Here is a 21555-nt window from a genome sequence, read left to right as displayed (position 1 = left end):
CCGGCAGAAAATATTTTTTTGAAAAAATCCCTAAGCCCCGGGGTCACAATTTCCGCAAAAATCTGACTTTTGGCAATTCACTCAAAAATGGTGCCAAAAGCTTGAAAATGCTCCCCTGAAAGCTTTGGCGATGGAAACAGAAGGCTTTTTATCCCAGGACAAGAAATCAGCCCTCAAAAACTTAACCGGCAGAAAATATTTTTTTGAAAAAATCCCTAAGCCCCGGGGTCACGATTTCCGCAAAAATCTGACTTTTGGCAATTCACTCAAAAATGGTGCCAAAAGCTTGAAAATGCTCTTCTGAAAGGAATGGCACTCGAAACAGAAGGCTTTTTATCCCAGAACAAGAAATCAGCCCTCAAAAACTTAACCGGCAGAAAATATTTTTTTGAAAAAATCCCTAAGCCCCGGGGTCACAATTTCCGCAAAAATCTGACTTTTGGCAATTCACTCAAAAATGGTGCCAAAAGCTTGAAAATGCTCCCCTGAAAGCTTTGGCGATGGAAACAGAAGGCTTTTTATCCCAGGACAAGAAATCAGCCCTCAAAAACTTAACCGGCAGAAAATATTTTTTTGAAAAAATCCCTAAGCCCCGGGGTCACAATTTCCGCAAAAATCTGACTGTTGGCAATTCACTCAAAAATGGTGCCAAAAGCTTGAAAATGCTCCCCTGAAAACTTTGGCGATGGAAACAGAAGGCTTTTTATCCCAGGACAAGAAATCAGCCCTCAAAAACTTAACCGGCAGAAAATATTTTTTTGAAAAAATCCCTAAGCCCCGGGGTCACAATTTCCGCAAAAATCTGACTTTTGGCAATTCACTCAAAAATGGTGCCAATCAGCCCTCAAAAACTTAACCGGCAGAAAATATTTTTTTGAAAAAATCCCTAAGCCCCGGGGTCACAATTTCCGCAAAAATCTGACTTTTGGCAATTCACTCAAAAATGGTGCCAAAAGCTTGAAAATGCTCCCCTGAAAGCTTTGGCGATGGAAACAGAAGGCTTTTTATCCCAGGACAAGAAATCAGCCCTCAAGAACTTAACCGGCAGAAAATATTTTTTTTAAAAAAATCCCTAAGCCCCGGGGTCACAATTTCCGCAAAAATCTGACTTTTGGCAATTCACTCAAAAATGGTGCCAAAAGCTTGAAAATGCTCTCCTGAAAGGTTTGGCACTCGAAACTGAAGGCTTTTTATCCCAGGACAAGAAATCAGCCCTCAAAAACTTAACCGGCACAAAATATTTTTTTGAAAAAATCCCTAAGCCCCGGGGTCACAATTTCCGCAAAAATCTGACTTTTGGCAATTCACTCAAAAACGGTGCCAAAAGCTTGAAAATGCTCTACTGAAAGGATTGGCACTCGAAACAGAAGGCTTTTTATCCCAGGACAAGAAATCAGCCCTCAAAAACTTAACCGGCAGAAAATATTTTTTTGAAAAAATCCCTAAGCCCCGGGGTCACAATTTCCGCAAAAATCTGACTTTTGGCAATTCACTCAAAAATAGTGCCAAAAGCTTGAAAATGCTCTCCTGAAAGGTTTGGCACTCGAAACAGAAGGCTTTTTATCCCAGGACAAGAAATCAGCCCTCAAAAACTTAACCGGCAGAAAATATTTTTTTGAAAAAATCCCTAAGCCCCGGGGTCACAATTTCCGCAAAAATCTGACTTTTGGCAATTCACTCAAAAATAGTGCCAAAAGCTAGAAAATGCTCTCCTGAAAGGTTTGGCACTCGAAACTGAAGGCTTTTTATCCCAGGACAAGAAATCAGCCCTCAAAAACTTAACCGGCAGAAAATATTTTTTTGAAAAAATCCCTAAGCCCCGGGGTCACAATTTCCGCAAAAATCTGACTTTTGGCAATTCACTCAAAAATGGTGCCAAAAGCTTGAAAATGCTCCCCTGAAAGCTTTGGCGATGGAAACAGAAGGCTTTTTATCCCAGGACAAGAAATCAGCCCTCAAAAACTTAACCGGAAGAAAATATTTTTTTGAAAAAATCCCTAAGCCCCGGGGTCACAATTTCCGCAAAAATCTGACTTTTGGCAATTCACTCAAAAATGGTGCCAAAAGCTTGAAAATGCTCTACTGAAAGGAATGGCACTCGAAACAGAAGGCTTTTTATCCCAGGACAAGAAATCAGCCCTCAAAAACTTAACCGGCAGAAAATATTTTTTTGAAAAAATCCCTAAGCCCCGGGGTCACAATTTCCGCAAAAATCTGACTTTTGGCAATTCACTCAAAAATAGTGCCAAAAGCTTGAAAATGCTCCCCTGAAAGCTTTGGCGATGGAAACAGAAGGCTTTTTATCCCAGGACAAGAAACCAGCCCTCAAAAACTTAACCGGCAGAAAATATTTTTTTGAAAAAATCCCTAAGCCCCGGGGAAACAACTTCAGGAAAAATCTGACTTTTGGCAATTCACTCAAAAATGGTGCCAATCAGCCCTCAAAAACTTAACCGGCAGAAAATACTTTTTTTGAAAAAATCCCTAAGCCCCGGGGTCACAATTTCCGCAAAAATCTGACTTTTGGCAATTCACTCAAAAATGGTGCCAAAAGCTTGAAAATGCTCCCCTGAAAGCTTTGGCGATGGAAACAGAAGGCTTTTTATCCCAGGACAAGAAATCAGCCCTCAAAAACTTAACCGGCAGAAAATATTTTTTTGAAAAAATCCCTAAGCCCCGGGGTCACAATTTCCGCAAAAATCTGACTTTTGGCAATTCACTCAAAAATGGTGCCAAAAGCTTGAAAATGCTCCCCTGAAAGCTTTGGCGATGGAAACAGAAGGCTTTTTATCCCAGGACAAGAAATCAGCCCTGAAAAACTTAACCGGCAGAAAATATTTTTTTGAAAAAATCCCTAAGCCCCGGGGTCACAATTTCCGCAAAAATCTGACTTTTGGCAATTCACTCAAAAATGGTGCCAAAAGCTTGAAAATGCTCCCCTGAAAGCTTTGGCACTCGAAACTGAAGGCTTTTTATCCCAGGACAAGAAATCAGCCCTCAAAAACTTAACCGGCAGAAAATATTTTTTTGAAAAAATCCCTAAGCCCCGGGGTCACAATTTCCGCAAGAATCTGACTTTTGGCAATTCACTCAAAAATAGTGCCAAAAGCTAGAAAATGCTCCCCTGAAAGCTTTGGCGATGGAAACAGAAGGCTTTTTATCGCAGGACAAGAAACCAGCCCTCAAAAACTTAACCGGCAGAAAATATTTTTTTGAAAAAATCCCTAAGCCCCGGGGTCACAATTTCCGCAAAAATCTGACTTTTGGCAATTCACTCAAAAATGGTGCCAAAAGCTTGAAAATGCTCTACTGAAAGGATTGGCACTCGAAACAGAAGGCTTTTTATCCCAGGACAAGAAATCAGCCCTCAAAAACTTAACCGGCAGAAAATATTTTTTTGAAAAAATCCCTAAGCCCCGGGGTCACAATTTCCGCAAAAATCTGACTTTTGGCAATTCACTCAAAAATGGTGCCAAAAGCTTGAAAATGCTCCCCTGAAAGCTTTGGCGATGGAAACAGAAGGCTTTTTATCCCAGGACAAGAAATCAGCCCTCAAAAACTTAACCGGCAGAAAATATTTTTTTGAAAAAATCCCTAAGCCCCGGGGTCACGATTTCCGCAAAAATCTGACTTTTGGCAATTCACTCAAAAATGGTGCCAAAAGCTTGAAAATGCTCTTCTGAAAGGAATGGCACTCGAAACAGAAGGCTTTTTATCCCAGGACAAGAAATCAGCCCTCAAAAACTTAACCGGCAGAAAATATTTTTTTGAAAAAATCCCTAAGCCCCGGGGTCACAATTTCCGCAAAAATCTGACTTTTGGCAATTCACTCAAAAATGGTGCCAAAAGCTTGAAAATGCTCCCCTGAAAGCTTTGGCGATGGAAACAGAAGGCTTTTTATCCCAGGACAAGAAATCAGCCCTCAAAAACTTAACCGGCAGAAAATATTTTTTTGAAAAAATCCCTAAGCCCCGGGGTCACAATTTCCGCAAAAATCTGACTGTTGGCAATTCACTCAAAAATGGTGCCAAAAGCTTGAAAATGCTCCCCTGAAAACTTTGGCGATGGAAACAGAAGGCTTTTTATCCCAGGACAAGAAATCAGCCCTCAAAAACTTAACCGGCAGAAAATATTTTTTTGAAAAAATCCCTAAGCCCCGGGGTCACAATTTCCGCAAAAATCTGACTTTTGGCAATTCACTCAAAAATGGTGCCAATCAGCCCTCAAAAACTTAACCGGCAGAAAATATTTTTTTGAAAAAATCCCTAAGCCCCGGGGTCACAATTTCCGCAAAAATCTGACTTTTGGCAATTCACTCAAAAATGGTGCCAAAAGCTTGAAAATGCTCCCCTGAAAGCTTTGGCGATGGAAACAGAAGGCTTTTTATCCCAGGACAAGAAATCAGCCCTCAAGAACTTAACCGGCAGAAAATATTTTTTTAAAAAAAATCCCTAAGCCCCGGGGTCACAATTTCCGCAAAAATCTGACTTTTGGCAATTCACTCAAAAATGGTGCCAAAAGCTTGAAAATGCTCTCCTGAAAGGTTTGGCACTCGAAACTGAAGGCTTTTTATCCCAGGACAAGAAATCAGCCCTCAAAAACTTAACCGGCACAAAATATTTTTTTGAAAAAATCCCTAAGCCCCGGGGTCACAATTTCCGCAAAAATCTGACTTTTGGCAATTCACTCAAAAACGGTGCCAAAAGCTTGAAAATGCTCTACTGAAAGGATTGGCACTCGAAACAGAAGGCTTTTTATCCCAGGACAAGAAATCAGCCCTCAAAAACTTAACCGGCAGAAAATATTTTTTTGAAAAAATCCCTAAGCCCCGGGGTCACAATTTCCGCAAAAATCTGACTTTTGGCAATTCACTCAAAAATAGTGCCAAAAGCTTGAAAATGCTCTCCTGAAAGGTTTGGCACTCGAAACAGAAGGCTTTTTATCCCAGGACAAGAAATCAGCCCTCAAAAACTTAACCGGCAGAAAATATTTTTTTGAAAAAATCCCTAAGCCCCGGGGTCACAATTTCCGCAAAAATCTGACTTTTGGCAATTCACTCAAAAATAGTGCCAAAAGCTAGAAAATGCTCTCCTGAAAGGTTTGGCACTCGAAACTGAAGGCTTTTTATCCCAGGACAAGAAATCAGCCCTCAAAAACTTAACCGGCAGAAAATATTTTTTTGAAAAAATCCCTAAGCCCCGGGGTCACAATTTCCGCAAAAATCTGACTTTTGGCAATTCACTCAAAAATGGTGCCAAAAGCTTGAAAATGCTCCCCTGAAAGCTTTGGCGATGGAAACAGAAGGCTTTTTATCCCAGGACAAGAAATCAGCCCTCAAAAACTTAACCGGAAGAAAATATTTTTTTGAAAAAATCCCTAAGCCCCGGGGTCACAATTTCCGCAAAAATCTGACTTTTGGCAATTCACTCAAAAATGGTGCCAAAAGCTTGAAAATGCTCTACTGAAAGGAATGGCACTCGAAACAGAAGGCTTTTTATCCCAGGACAAGAAATCAGCCCTCAAAAACTTAACCGGCAGAAAATATTTTTTTGAAAAAATCCCTAAGCCCCGGGGTCACAATTTCCGCAAAAATCTGACTTTTGGCAATTCACTCAAAAATAGTGCCAAAAGCTTGAAAATGCTCCCCTGAAAGCTTTGGCGATGGAAACAGAAGGCTTTTTATCCCAGGACAAGAAACCAGCCCTCAAAAACTTAACCGGCAGAAAATATTTTTTTGAAAAAATCCCTAAGCCCCGGGGTCACAATTTCCGCAAAAATCTGACTTTTGGCAATTCACTCAAAAATGGTGCCAAAAGCTTGAAAATGCTCCCCTGAAAGCTTTGGCGATGGAAACAGAAGGCTTTTTATCCCAGGACAAGAAATCAGCCCTCAAAAACTTAACCGGCAGAAAATATTTTTTTGAAAAAATCCCTAAGCCCCGGGGTCACAATTTCCGCAAAAATCTGACTTTTGGCAATTCACTCAAAAATGGTGCCAAAAGCTTGAAAATGCTCCCCTGAAAGCTTTGGCGATGGAAACAGAAGGCTTTTTATCCCAGGACAAGAAATCAGCCCTGAAAAACTTAACCGGCAGAAAATATTTTTTTGAAAAAATCCCTAAGCCCCGGGGTCACAATTTCCGCAAAAATCTGACTTTTGGCAATTCACTCAAAAATGGTGCCAAAAGCTTGAAAATGCTCCCCTGAAAGCTTTGGCGATGGAAACAGAAGGCTTTTTATCCCAGGACAAGAAATCAGCCCTCAAAAACTTAACCGGCAGAAAATATTTTTTTGAAAAAAATCCCTAAGCCCCGGGGTCACAATTTCCGCAAAAATCTGACTTTTGGCAATTCACTCAAAAATGGTGGCAAAAGCTTGAAAATGCTCTACTGAAAGATTTGGCACTCGAAACAGAAGGCTTTTTATCCCAGGACAAGAAATCAGCCCTCAAAAACTTAACCGGCACAAAATATTTTTTTGAAAAAATCCCTAAGCCCCGGGGTCACAATTTCCGCAAAAATCTGACTTTTGGCAATTCACTCAAAAATAGTGCCAAAAGCTAGAAAATGCTCTCCTGAAAGGTTTGGCACTCGAAACTGAAGGCTTTTTATCCCAGGACAAGAAATCAGCCCTCAAAAACTTAACCGGCAGAAAATATTTTTTTGAAAAAATCCCTAAGCCCCGGGGTCACAATTTCCGCAAGAATCTGACTTTTGGCAATTCACTCAAAAATAGTGCCAAAAGCTTGAAAATGCTCTCCTGAAAGGTTTGGCACTCGAAACAGAAGGCTTTTTATCCCAGGACAAGAAATCAGCCCTCAAAAACTTAACCGGCAGAAAATATTTTTTTGAAAAAATCCCTAAGCCCCGGGGTCACAATTTCCGCAAAAATCTGACTTTTGGCAATTCACTCAAAAATAGTGCCAAAAGCTAGAAAATGCTCTCCTGAAAGGTTTGGCACTCGAAACTGAAGGCTTTTTATCCCAGGACAAGAAATCAGCCCTCAAAAACTTAACCGGCAGAAAATATTTTTTTGAAAAAATCCCTAAGCCCCAGGGTCACAATTTCCGCAAGAATCTGACTTTTGGCAATTCACTCAAAAATAGTGCCAAAAGCTTGAAAATGCTCTACTGAAAGGTTTGGCACTCGAAACAGAAGGCTTTTTATCCCAGGACAAGAAATCAGCCCTCAAAAACTTAACCGGCAGAAAATATTTTTTTGAAAAAATCCCTAAGCCCCGGGGTCACAATTTCCGCAAAAATCTGACTTTTGGCAATTCACTCAAAAATGGTGCCAAAAGCTTGAAAATGCTCCCCTGAAAGCTTTGGCGATGGAAACAGAAGGCTTTTTATCCCAGGACAAGAAATCAGCCCTCAAAAACTTAACCGGCAGAAAATATTTTTTTGAAAAAATCCCTAAGCCCCGGGGTCACGATTTCCGCAAAAATCTGACTTTTGGCAATTCACTCAAAAATGGTGCCAAAAGCTTGAAAATGCTCTACTGAAAGGAATGGCACTCGAAACAGAAGGCTTTTTATCCCAGGACAAGAAATCAGCCCTCAAAAACTTAACCGGCAGAAAATATTTTTTTGAAAAAATCCCTAAGCCCCGGGGTCACAATTTCCGCAAAAATCTGACTTTTGGCAATTCACTCAAAAATAGTGCCAAAAGCTTGAAAATGCTCCCCTGAAAGCTTTGGCGATGGAAACAGAAGGCTTTTTATCCCAGGACAAGAAACCAGCCCTCAAAAACTTAACCGGCAGAAAATATTTTTTTGAAAAAATCCCTAAGCCCCGGGGAAACAACTTCAGGAAAAATCTGACTTTTGGCAATTCACTCAAAAATGGTGCCAATCAGCCCTCAAAAACTTAACCGGCAGAAAATACTTTTTTTGAAAAAATCCCTAAGCCCCGGGGTCACAATTTCCGCAAAAATCTGACTTTTGGCACTTCACTCAAAAATGGTGCCAAAAGCTTGAAAATGCTCCCCTGAAAGCTTTGGCGATGGAAACAGAAGGCTTTTTATCCCAGGACAAGAAATCAGCCCTCAAAAACTTAACCGGCAGAAAATATTTTTTTGAAAAAATCCCTAAGCCCCGGGGTCACAATTTCCGCAAAAATCTGACTTTTGGCAATTCACTCAAAAATGGTGCCAAAAGCTTGAAAATGCTCCCCTGAAAGCTTTGGCGATGGAAACAGAAGGCTTTTTATCCCAGGACAAGAAATCAGCCCTCAAAAACTTAACCGGCAGAAAATATTTTTTTGAAAAAAATCCCTAAGCCCCGGGGTCACAATTTCCGCAAAAATCTGACTTTTGGCAATTCACTCAAAAATGGTGCCAAAAGCTTGAAAATGCTCTACTGAAAGATTTGGCACTCGAAACAGAAGGCTTTTTATCCCAGGACAAGAAATCAGCCCTCAAAAACTTAACCGGCACAAAATATTTTTTTGAAAAAATCCCTAAGCCCCGGGGTCACAATTTCCGCAAAAATCTGACTTTTGGCAATTCACTCAAAAATGGTGCCAAAAGCTTGAAAATGCTCTACTGAAAGGAATGGCACTCGAAACAGAAGGCTTTTTATCCCAGGACAAGAAACCAGCGCTCAAAAACTTAACCGGCAGAAAATATTTTTTAAAAAAAATCCCTAAGCCCCGGGGTCACAATTTCCGCAAGAATCTGACTTTTGGCAATTCACTCAAAAATAGTGCCAAAAGCTTGAAAATGCTCCCCTGAAAGCTTTGGCGATGGAAACAGAAGGCTTTTTATCCCAGGACAAGAAACCAGCCCTCAAAAACTTAACCGGCAGAAAATATTTTTTTGAAAAAATCCCTAAGCCCCGGGGAAACAACTTCAGGAAAAATCTGACTTTTGGCAATTCACTCAAAAATGGTGCCAATCAGCCCTCAAAAACTTAACCGGCAGAAAATATTTTTTTGAAAAAATCCCTAAGCCCCGGCGTCACAATTTCCGCAAAAATCTGACTTTTGGCAATTCACTCAAAAATGGTGCCAAAAGCTTGAAAATGCTCCCCTGAAAGCTTTGGCGATGGAAACAGAAGGCTTTTTATCCCAGGACAAGAAATCAGCCCTCAAAACTTAACCGGCAGAAAATATTTTTTTGAAAAAATCCCTAAGCCCCGGGGTCACAATTTCCGCAAAAATCTGACTTTTGGCAATTCACTCAAAAATAGTGCCAAAAGCTAGAAAATGCTCTCCTGAAAGGTTTGGCACTCGAAACTGAAGGCTTTTTATCCCAGGACAAGAAATCAGCCCTCAAAAACTTAACCGGCAGAAAATATTTTTTTGAAAAAATCCCTAAGCCCCGGGGTCACAATTTCCGCAAGAATCTGACTTTTGGCAATTCACTCAAAAATAGTGCCAAAAGCTAGAAAATGCTCTCCTGAAAGGTTTGGCACTCGAAACTGAAGGCTTTTTATCCCAGGACAAGAAATCAGCCCTCAAAAACTTAACCGGCAGAAAATATTTTTTTGAAAAAATCCCTAAGCCCCGGGGTCACAATTTTCGCAAAAATCTGACTTTTGGCAATTCACTCAAAAATGGTGCCAAAAGCTTGAAAATGCTCCCCTGAAAGCTTTGGCGATGGAAACAGAAGGCTTTTTATCCCAGGACAAGAAATCAGCCCTCAAAAACTTAACCGGCAGAAAATATTTTTTTGAAAAAATCCCTAAGCCCCGGGGTCACAATTTCCGCAAAAATCTGACTTTTGGCAATTCACTCAAAAATGGTGCCAAAAGCTTGAAAATGCTCTACTGAAAGGAATGGCACTCGAAACAGAAGGCTTTTTATCCCAGGACAAGAAATCAGCCCTCAAAAACTTAACCGGCAGAAAATATTTTTTTGAAAAAATCCCTAAGCCCCGGGGTCACAATTTCCGCAAAAATCTGACTTTTGGCAATTCACTCAAAAATAGTGCCAAAAGCTTGAAAATGCTCCCCTGAAAGCTTTGGCGATGGAAACAGAAGGCTTTTTATCCCAGGACAAGAAACCAGCGCTCAAAAACTTAACCGGCAGAAAATATTTTTTTAAAAAAATCCCTAAGCCCCGGGGTCACAATTTCCGCAAGAATCTGACTTTTGGCAATTCACTCAAAAATAGTGCCAAAAGCTTGAAAATGCTCCCCTGAAAGCTTTGGCGATGGAAACAGAAGGCTTTTTATCCCAGGACAAGAAACCAGCCCTCAAAAACTTAACCGGCAGAAAATATTTTTTTGAAAAAATCCCTAAGCCCCGGGGAAACAACTTCAGGAAAAATCTGACTTTTGGCAATTCACTCAAAAATGGTGCCAATCAGCCCTCAAAAACTTAACCGGCAGAAAATATTTTTTTGAAAAAATCCCTAAGCCCCGGGGTCACAATTTCCGCAAAAATCTGACTTTTGGCAATTCACTCAAAAACGGTGCCAAAAGCTTGAAAATGCTCTACTGAAAGGATTGGCACTCGAAACAGAAGGCTTTTTATCCCAGGACAAGAAATCAGCCCTCAAAAACTTAACCGGCAGAAAATATTTTTTTGAAAAAATCCCTAAGCCCCGGGGTCACAATTTCCGCAAAAATCTGACTTTTGGCAATTCACTCAAAAATAGTGCCAAAAGCTTGAAAATGCTCTCCTGAAAGGTTTGGCACTCGAAACAGAAGGCTTTTTATCCCAGGACAAGAAATCAGCCCTCAAAAACTTAACCGGCAGAAAATATTTTTTTGAAAAAATCCCTAAGCCCCGGGGTCACAATTTCCGCAAAAATCTGACTTTTGGCAATTCACTCAAAAATGGTGCCAAAAGCTTGAAAATGCTCCCCTGAAAGCTTTGGCGATGGAAACAGAAGGCTTTTTATCCCAGGACAAGAAATCAGCCCTCAAAAACTTAACCGGAAGAAAATATTTTTTTGAAAAAATCCCTAAGCCCCGGGGTCACAATTTCCGCAAAAATCTGACTTTTGGCAATTCACTCAAAAATGGTGCCAAAAGCTTGAAAATGCTCTACTGAAAGGAATGGCACTCGAAACAGAAGGCTTTTTATCCCAGGACAAGAAATCAGCCCTCAAAAACTTAACCGGCAGAAAATATTTTTTTGAAAAAATCCCTAAGCCCCGGGGTCACAATTTCCGCAAAAATCTGACTTTTGGCAATTCACTCAAAAATAGTGCCAAAAGCTTGAAAATGCTCCCCTGAAAGCTTTGGCGATGGAAACAGAAGGCTTTTTATCCCAGGACAAGAAACCAGCCCTCAAAAACTTAACCGGCAGAAAATATTTTTTTGAAAAAATCCCTAAGCCCCGGGGAAACAACTTCAGGAAAAATCTGACTTTTGGCAATTCACTCAAAAATGGTGCCAATCAGCCCTCAAAAACTTAACCGGCAGAAAATACTTTTTTTGAAAAAATCCCTAAGCCCCGGGGTCACAATTTCCGCAAAAATCTGACGTTTGGCAATTCACTCAAAAATGGTGCCAAAAGCTTGAAAATGCTCCCCTGAAAGCTTTGGCGATGGAAACAGAAGGCTTTTTATCCCAGGACAAGAAATCAGCCCTCAAAAACTTAACCGGCAGAAAATATTTTTTTGAAAAAATCCCTAAGCCCCGGGGTCACAATTTCCGCAAAAATCTGACTGTTGGCAATTCACTCAAAAATGGTGCCAAAAGCTTGAAAATGCTCCCCTGAAAGCTTTGGCGATGGAAACAGAAGGCTTTTTATCCCAGGACAAGAAATCAGCCCTCAAAAACTTAACTGGCAGAAAATATTTTTTTGAAAAAATCCCTAAGCCCCGGGGTCACAATTTCCGCAAGAATCTGACTTTTGGCAATTCACTCAAAAATAGTGCCAAAAGCTTGAAAATGCTCTCCTGAAAGGTTTGGCACTCGAAACAGAAGGCTTTTTATCCCAGGAGAAGAAATCAGCCCTCAAAAACTTAACCGGCAGAAAATATTTTTTTGAAAAAATCCCAAAGCCCCGGGGTCACAATTTCCGCAAAAATCTGACTTTTGGCAATTCACTCAAAAATGGTGCCAAAAGCTTGAAAATGCTCTACTGAAAGGAATGGCACTCGAAACAGAAGGCTTTTTATCCCAGGACAAGAAATCAGCCCTCAAAAACTTAACCGGCAGAAAATATTTTTTTGAAAAAATCCCTAATCCCCAGGGTCACAATTTCCGCAAAAATCTGACTTTTGGCAATTCACTCAAAAATAGTGCCAAAAGCTTGAAAATGCTCCCCTGAAAGCTTTGGCGATGGAAACAGAAGGCTTTTTATCCCAGGACAAGAAACCAGCGCTCAAAAACTTAACCGGCAGAAAATATTTTTTAAAAAAAATCCCTAAGCCCCGGGGTCACAATTTCCGCAAGAATCTGACTTTTGGCAATTCACTCAAAAATAGTGCCAAAAGCTTGAAAATGCTCCCCTGAAAGCTTTGGCGATGGAAACAGAAGGCTTTTTATCCCAGGACAAGAAACCAGCCCTCAAAAACTTAACCGGCAGAAAATATTTTTTTGAAAAAATCCCTAAGCCCCGGGGAAACAACTTCAGGAAAAATCTGACTTTTGGCAATTCACTCAAAAATGGTGCCAATCAGCCCTCAAAAACTTAACCGGCAGAAAATATTTTTTTGAAAAAATCCCTAAGCCCCGGCGTCACAATTTCCGCAAAAATCTGACTTTTGGCAATTCACTCAAAAATGGTGCCAAAAGCTTGAAAATGCTCCCCTGAAAGCTTTGGCGATGGAAACAGAAGGCTTTTTATCCCAGGACAAGAAATCAGCCCTCAAAACTTAACCGGCAGAAAATATTTTTTTGAAAAAATCCCTAAGCCCCGGGGTCACAATTTCCGCAAAAATCTGACTTTTGGCAATTCACTCAAAAATAGTGCCAAAAGCTAGAAAATGCTCTCCTGAAAGGTTTGGCACTCGAAACTGAAGGCTTTTTATCCCAGGACAAGAAATCAGCCCTCAAAAACTTAACCGGCAGAAAATATTTTTTTGAAAAAATCCCTAAGCCCCGGGGTCACAATTTCCGCAAAAATCTGACTTTTGGCAATTCACTCAAAAATAGTGCCAAAAGCTTGAAAATGCTCTACTGAAAGGTTTGGCACTCGAAACAGAAGGCTTTTTATCCCAGGACAAGAAATCAGCCCTCAAAAACTTAACCGGCAGAAAATATTTTTTTGAAAAAATCCCTAAGCCCCGGGGTCACAATTTTCGCAAAAATCTGACTTTTGGCAATTCACTCAAAAATGGTGCCAAAAGCTTGAAAATGCTCCCCTGAAAGCTTTGGCGATGGAAACAGAAGGCTTTTTATCCCAGGACAAGAAATCAGCCCTCAAAAACTTAACCGGCAGAAAATATTTTTTTGAAAAAATCCCTAAGCCCCGGGGTCACAATTTCCGCAAAAATCTGACTTTTGGCAATTCACTCAAAAATGGTGCCAAAAGCTTGAAAATGCTCTACTGAAAGGAATGGCACTCGAAACAGAAGGCTTTTTATCCCAGGACAAGAAATCAGCCCTCAAAAACTTAACCGGCAGAAAATATTTTTTTGAAAAAATCCCTAAGCCCCGGGGTCACAATTTCCGCAAAAATCTGACTTTTGGCAATTCACTCAAAAATAGTGCCAAAAGCTTGAAAATGCTCCCCTGAAAGCTTTGGCGATGGAAACAGAAGGCTTTTTATCCCAGGACAAGAAACCAGCGCTCAAAAACTTAACCGGCAGAAAATATTTTTTTAAAAAAATCCCTAAGCCCCGGGGTCACAATTTCCGCAAGAATCTGACTTTTGGCAATTCACTCAAAAATAGTGCCAAAAGCTTGAAAATGCTCCCCTGAAAGCTTTGGCGATGGAAACAGAAGGCTTTTTATCCCAGGACAAGAAACCAGCCCTCAAAAACTTAACCGGCAGAAAATATTTTTTTGAAAAAATCCCTAAGCCCCGGGGAAACAACTTCAGGAAAAATCTGACTTTTGGCAATTCACTCAAAAATGGTGCCAATCAGCCCTCAAAAACTTAACCGGCAGAAAATATTTTTTTGAAAAAATCCCTAAGCCCCGGGGTCACAATTTCCGCAAAAATCTGACTTTTGGCAATTGACTCAAGAATGGTGCCAAAAGCTTGAAAATGCTCCCCTGAAAGCTTTGGCGATGGAAACAGAAGGCTTTTTATCCCAGGACAAGAAATCAGCCCTCAAAAACTTAACCGGCAGAAAATTTTTTTTGAAAAAAACCCTAAGCCCCGGGGTCACAATTTCCGCAAAAATCTGACTGTTCGCAATTCACTCAAAAATGGTGCCAAAAGCTTGAAAATGCTCCCCTGAAAGCTTTGGCGATGGAAACAGAAGGCTTTTTATCCCAGGACAAGAAATCAGCCCTCAAAAACTTAACCGGCAGAAAATATTTTTTTGAAAAAATCCCTAAGCCCCGGGGTCACAATTTTCGCAAAAATCTGACTTTTGGCAATTCACTCAAAAATGGTGCCAAAAGCTTGAAAATGCTCCCCTGAAAGCTTTGGCGATGGAAACAGAAGGCTTTTTATCCCAGGACAAGAAATCAGCCCTCAAAAACTTAACCGGCAGAAAATATTTTTTTGAAAAAATCCCTAAGCCCCGGGGTCACAATTTCCGCAAAAATCTGTCTTTTGGCAATTCACTCAAAAATGGTGCCAAAAGCTTGAAAATGCTCTACTGAAAGGAATGGCACTCGAAACAGAAGGCTTTTTATCCCAGGACAAGAAATCAGCCCTCAAAAACTTAACCGGCAGAAAATATTTTTTTGAAAAAATCCCTAAGCCCCGGGGTCACAATTTCCGCAAAAATCTGACTTTTGGCAATTCACTCAAAAATAGTGCCAAAAGCTTGAAAATGCTCCCCTGAAAGCTTTGGCGATGGAAACAGAAGGCTTTTTATCCCAGGACAAGAAACCAGCGCTCAAAAACTTAACCGGCAGAAAATATTTTTTTAAAAAAATCCCTAAGCCCCGGGGTCACAATTTCCGCAAGAATCTGACTTTTGGCAATTCACTCAAAAATAGTGCCAAAAGCTTGAAAATGATCCCCTGAAAGCTTTGGCGATGGAAACAGAAGGCTTTTTATCCCAGGACAAGAAAACCAGCCCTCAAAAACTTAACCGGCAGAAAATATTTTTTTGAAAAAATCCCTAAGCCCCGGGGAAACAACTTCAGGAAAAATCTGACTTTTGGCAATTCACTCAAAAATGGTGCCAATCAGCCCTCAAAAACTTAACCGGCAGAAAATATTTTTTTGAAAAAATCCCTAAGCCCCGGGGTCACAATTTCCGCAAAAATCTGACTTTTGGCAATTCACTCAAAAATGGTGCCAAAAGCTTGAAAATGCTCCCCTGAAAGCTTTGGCGATGGAAACAGAAGGCTTTTTATCCCAGGACAAGAAATCAGCCCTCAAAAACTTAACCGGCAGAAAATTTTTTTTGAAAAAAACCCTAAGCCCCGGGGTCACAATTTCCGCAAAAATCTGACTGTTGGCAATTCACTCAAAAATGGTGCCAAAAGCTTGAAAATGCTCCCCTGAAAGCTTTGGCGATGGAAACAGAAGGCTTTTTATCCCAGGACAAGAAATCAGCCCTCAAAAACTTAACCGGCACAAAATATTTTTTTGAAAAAATCCCTAAGCCCCGGGGTCACAATTTCCGCAAAAATCTGACTTTTGGCAATTCACTCAAAAATGGTGCCAAAAGCTTGAAAATGCTCTCCTGAAAGGTTTGGCACTCGAAACAGAAGGCTTTTTATCCCAGGACAAGAAATCAGCCCTCAAAAACTTAACCGGCAGAAAATATTTTTTTGAAAAAATCCCTAAGCCCCGGGGAAACAACTTCAGCAAAAATCTGACTTTTGGCAATTCACTCAAAAATGGTGCCAAAAGCTTGAAAATGCTCTACTGAAAGGTTTGGCACTCGAAACAGAAGGCTTTTTATCCCAGGACAAGAAATCAGCCCTCAAAAACTTAACCGGCAGAAAATATTTTTTTGAAAAAATCCCTAAGCCCCGGGGTCACAATTTCCGCAAAAATCTGACTTTTGGCAATTCACTCAAAAATGGTGCCAAAAGCTTGAAAATGCTCCCCTGAAAGCTTTGGTGATGGAAACAGAAGGCTTTTTATCCCAGGACAAGAAATCAGCCCTCAAAAACTTAACCGGCAGAAAATATTTTTTTGAAAAAATCCCTAAGCCCCGGGGTCACAATTTCCGCAAAAATCTGACTTTTGGCAATTCACTCAAAAATAGTGCCAAAAGCTTGAAAATGCTCCCCTGAAAGCTTTGGCGATGGAAACAGAAGGCTTTTTATTCCAGGACAATAAACCAGCCCTCAAAAACTTAACCGGCAGAAAATATTTTTTTGAAAAAATCCCTAAGCCCCGGGGTCACAATTTCCGCAAAAATCTGACTTTTGGCAATTCACTCAAAAATAGTGCCAAAAGCTTGAAAATGCTCCCCTGAAAGCTTTGGCGATGGAAACAGAAGGCTTTTTATCCCAGGACAAGAAACCAGCCCTCAAAAACTTAACCGGCAGAAAATATTTTTTTAAAAAAATCCCTAAGCCCCGGGGTCACAATTTCCGCAAGAATCTGACTTTTGGCAATTCACTCAAAAATAGTGCCAAAAGCTTGAAAATGCTCCCCTGAAAGCTTTGGCGATGGAAACAGAAGGCTTTTTATCCCAGGACAAGAAACCAGCCCTCAAAAACTTAACCGGCAGAAAATATTTTTTTGAAAAAATCCCTAAACCCCGGGGAAACAACTTCAAGAAAAATCTGACTTTTGGCAATTCACTCAAAAATGGTGCCAAAAGCTTGAAAATGCTCCCCTGAAAGCTTTGGCGATGGAAACAGAAGGCTTTTTATCCCAGGACAAGAAATCAGCCCTCAAGAACTTAACCGGCAGAAAATATTTTTTTGAAAAAATCCCTAAGCCCCGGGGTCACAATTTCCGCAAAAATCTGACTTTTGGCAATTCACTCAAAAATGGTGCCAAAAGCTTGAAAATGGTCTACTGAAAGATTTGGCACTCGAAACAGAAGGCTTTTTATCCCAGGACAAGAAATCAGCCCTCAAAAACTTAACCGGCAGAAAATATTTTTTTGAAAAAATCCCTAAGCCCCGGGGTCACAATTTCCGCAAAAATCTGACTTTTGGCAATTCACTCAAAAATGGTGCCAAAAGCTTGAAAATGCTCTCCTGAAAGGTTTGGCACTCGAAACAGAAGGCTTTTTATCCCAGGACAAGAAATCAGCCCTCAAAAACTTAACCGGCAGAAAATATTTTTTTGAAAAAATCCCTAAGCCCCGGGGTCACAATTTCCGCAAAAATCTGACTTTTGGCAATTCACTCAAAAATGGTGCCAAAAGCTTGAAAATGCTCCCCTGAAAGCTTTGGCGATGGAAACAGAAGGCTTTTTATCCCAGGACAAGAAATCAGCCCTCAAGAACTTAACCGGCAGAAAATATTTTTTTGAAAAAATCCCTAAGCCCCGGGGTCACAATTTCCGCAAGAATCTGACTTTTGGCAATTCACTCAAAAATAGTGCCAAAAGCTTGAAAATGCTCCCCTGAAAGCTTTGGCGATGGAAACAGAAGGCTTTTTATCCCAGGACAAGAAACCAGCCCTCAAAAACTTAACCGGCAGAAAATATTTTTTTGAAAAAATCCCTAAGCCCCGGGGAAATAACTTCAGCAAAAATCTGACTTTTGGCAATTCACTCAAAAATGGTGCCAATCAGCCCTCAAAAACTTAACCGGCAGAAAATATTTTTTTGAAAAAATCCCTAAGCCCCGGGGTCACAATTTCCGCAAAAATCTGACTTTTGGCAATTCACTCAAAAATGGTGCCAAAACCTTCAAAATGCTCCCCTGAAAGCTTTGGCGATGGAAACAGAAGGCTTTTTATCCCAGGACAAGAAATCAGCCCTCAAAAACTTAACCGGCACAAAATATTTTTTTGAAAAAATCCCTAAGCCCCGGGGTCACAATTTCCGCAAAAATCTGACTTTTGGCAATTCACTCAAAAATGGTGCCAAAAGCTTGAAAATGCTCTCCTGAAAGGTTTGGCACTCGAAACAGAAGGCTTTTTATCCCAGGACAAGAAATCAGCCCTCAAAAACTTAACCGGCAGAAAATATTTTTTTGAAAAAATCCCTAAGCCCCGGGGAAACAACTTCAGCAAAAATCTGACTTTTGGCAATTCACTCAAAAATGGTGCCAAAAGCTTGAAAATGCTCTACTGAAAGGTTTGGCACTCGAAACAGAAGGCTTTTTATCCCAGGACAAGAAATCAGCCCTCAAAAACTTAACCGGCAGAAAATATTTTTTTGAAAAAATCCCTAAGCCCCGGGGTCACAATTTCCGCAAAAATCTGACTTTTGGCAATTCACTCAAAAATGGTGCCAAAAGCTTGAAAATGCTCCCCTGAAAGCTTTGGCGATGGAAACAGAAGGCTTTTTATCCCAGGACAAGAAATCAGCCCTCAAAAACTTAACCGGCAGAAAATATTTTTTTGAAAAAATCCCTAAGCCCCGGGGTCACAATTTCCGCAAAAATCTGACTTTTGGCAATTCACTCAAAAATAGTGCCAAAAGCTTGAAAATGCTCCCCTGAAAGCTTTGGCGATGGAAACAGAAGGCTTTTTATCCCAGGACAAGAAACCAGCCCTCAAAAACTTAACCGGCAGAAAATATTTTTTTGAAAAAATCCCTAAGCCCCGGGGTCACAATTTCCGCAAAAATCTGACTTTTGGCAATTCACTCAAAAATAGTGCCAAAAGCTTGAAAATGCTCCCCTGAAAGCTTTGGCGATGGAAACAGAAGGCTTTTTATCCCAGGACAAGAAACCAGCCCTCAAAAACTTAACCGGCAGAAAATATTTTTTTTAAAAAATCCCTAAGCCCCGGGGTCACAATTTCCGCAAGAATCTGACTTTTGGCAATTCACTCAAAAATAGTGCCAAAAGCTTGAAAATGCTCCCCTGAAAGCTTTGGCGATGGAAACAGAAGGCTTTTTATCCCAGGACAAGAAACCAGCCCTCAAAAACTTAACCGGCAGAAAATATTTTTTTGAAAAAATCCCTAAGCCCCGGGGAAACAACTTCAGGAAAAATCTGACTTTTGGCAATTCAATCAAAAATGGTGCCAAAAGCTTGAAAATGCTCCCCTGAAAGCTTTGGCGATGGAAACAGAAGGCTTTTTATCCCAGGACAAGAAATCAGCCCTCAAGAACTTAACCGGCAGAAAATATTTTTTTGAAAAAATCCCTAAGCCCCGGGGTCACAATTTCCGCAAAAATCTGACTTTTGGCAATTCACTCAAAAATGGTGCCAAAAGCTTGAAAATGGTCTACTGAAAGATTTGGCACTCGAAACAGAAGGCTTTTTATCCCAGGACAAGAAATCAGCCCTCAAAAACTTAACCGGCAGAAAATATTTTTTTGAAAAAATCCCTAAGCCCCGGGGTCACAATTTCCGCAAAAATCTGACTTTTGGCAATTCACTCAGAAATGGTGCCAAAAGCTTGAAAATGCTCCCCTGAAAGCTTTGGCGATGGAAACAGAAGGCTTTTTATCCCAGGACAAGAAATCAGCCCTCAAGAACTTAACCGGCAGAAAATATTTTTTTGAAAAAATCCCTAAGCCCCGGGGTCACAATTTCCGCAAAAATCTGACTTTTGGCAATTCACTCAAAAATGGTGCCAAAAGCTTGAAAATGCTCTACTGAAAGATTTGGCACTCGAAACAGAAGGCTTTTTATCCCAGGACAAGAAACCAGCCCTCAAAAACTTAACCGGCACAAAATATTTTTTTGAAAAAATCCCTAAGCCCCGGGGTCACAATTTCCGCAAAAATCTGACTTTTGGCAATTCACTCAAAAATGGTGCCAAAAGCTTGAAAATGCTCTACTGAAAGGATTGGCACTCGAAACAGAAGGCTTTTTATCCCAGGACAAGAAATCAGCCCTCAAAAACTTAACCGGCAGAAAATATTTTTTTGAAAAAATCCCTAAGCCCCGGGGTCACAATTTCAGCAAATTTCTGACTTTGGGCAATTCACTCAAAAATAGTGCCAAAAGCTTGAAAATGCTCTCCTGAAAGGTTTGGCACTCGAAACAGAAGGCTTTTTATCCCAGGACAAGAAATCAGCCCTCAAAAACTTAACCGGCAGAAAATATTTTTTTGAAAAAATCCCTAAGCCCCGGGGTCACAATTTCAGCAAATTTCTGACTTTGGGCAATTCACTCAAAAATAGTGCCAAAAGCTTGAAAATGCTCCCCTGAAAGCTTTGGCGATGGAAACAGAAAGCTTTTTATCCCAGGACAAGAAACCAGCCCTCAAAAACTTAACCGGCAGAAAATATTTTTTTGAAAAAATCCCTAAGCCCCGGGGAAACAACTTCAGGAAAAATCTGACTTTTGGCAATTCACTCAAAAATGGTGCCAATCAGCCCTCAAAAACTTAACCGGCAGAAAATATTTTTTTGAAAAAATCCCTAAGCCCCGGGGTCACAATTTCCGCAAAAATCTGACTTTTGGCAATTCACTCAAGAATGGTGCCAAAAGCTTGAAAATGCTCCCCTGAAAGCTTTGGCGATGGAAACAGAAGGCTTTTTATCCCAGGACAAGAAATCAGCCCTCAAGAACTTAACCGGCAGAAAATATTTTTTTGAAAAAATCCCTAAGCCCCGGGGTCACAATTTCCGCAAAAATCTGACTTTTGGCAATTCACTCAAAAATGGTGCCAAAAGCTTGAAAATGCTCTCCTGAAAGGTTTGGCACTCTAAACAGAAGGCTTTTTATCCCAGGACAAGAAATCAGCCCTCAAAAACTTAACCGGCAGAAAATATTTTTTTGAAAAAATCCCTAAGCCCCGGGGAAACAACTTCAGGAAAAATCTGACTTTTGGCAATTCACTCAAAAATGGTGCCAATCAGCCCTCAAAAACTTAACCGGCAGAAAATATTTTTTTGAAAAAATCCCTAAGCCCCGGGGTCACAATTTCCGCAAAAATCTGACTTTTGGCAATTCACTCAAAAATGGTGCCAAAAGCTTGAAAATGCTCTCCTGAAAGGTTTGGCACTCGAAACAGAAGGCTTTTTATCCCAGGACAAGAAATCAGCCCTCAAAAACTTAACCGGCAGAAAATATTTTTTTGAAAAAATCCCTAAGCCCCGGGGTCACAATTTCCGCAAAAATCTGACTTTTGGCAATTCACTCAAAAATGGTGCCAAAAGCTTGAAAATGCTCTCCTGAAAGGTTTGGCACTCTAAACAGAAGGCTTTTTATCCCAGGACAAGAAATCAGCCCTCAAAAACTTAACCGGCAGTAAATATTTTTTTGAAAAAATCCCTAAACCCCGGGGAAACAACTTCAGGAAAAATCTGACTTTTGGCAATTCACTCAAAAATGGTGCCAATCAGCCCTCAAAAACTTAACCGGCAGAAAATATTTTTTTGAAAAAATCCCTAAGCCCCGGGGTCACAATTTCCGCAAAAATCTGACTTTTGGCAATTCACTCAAGAATGGTGCCAAAAGCTTGAAAATGCTCCCCTGAAAGCTTTGGCGAT

Source organism: Podarcis liolepis (genome assembly GCF_965112155.1).
Source record: "Podarcis liolepis genome assembly, chromosome: 6".
Taxonomy (NCBI): Eukaryota; Metazoa; Chordata; class Lepidosauria; order Squamata; family Lacertidae; genus Podarcis; species Podarcis liolepis.
The sequence above is the reverse complement of the archived record's forward strand: the minus strand, read 5'-3'. Positions refer to the sequence as shown.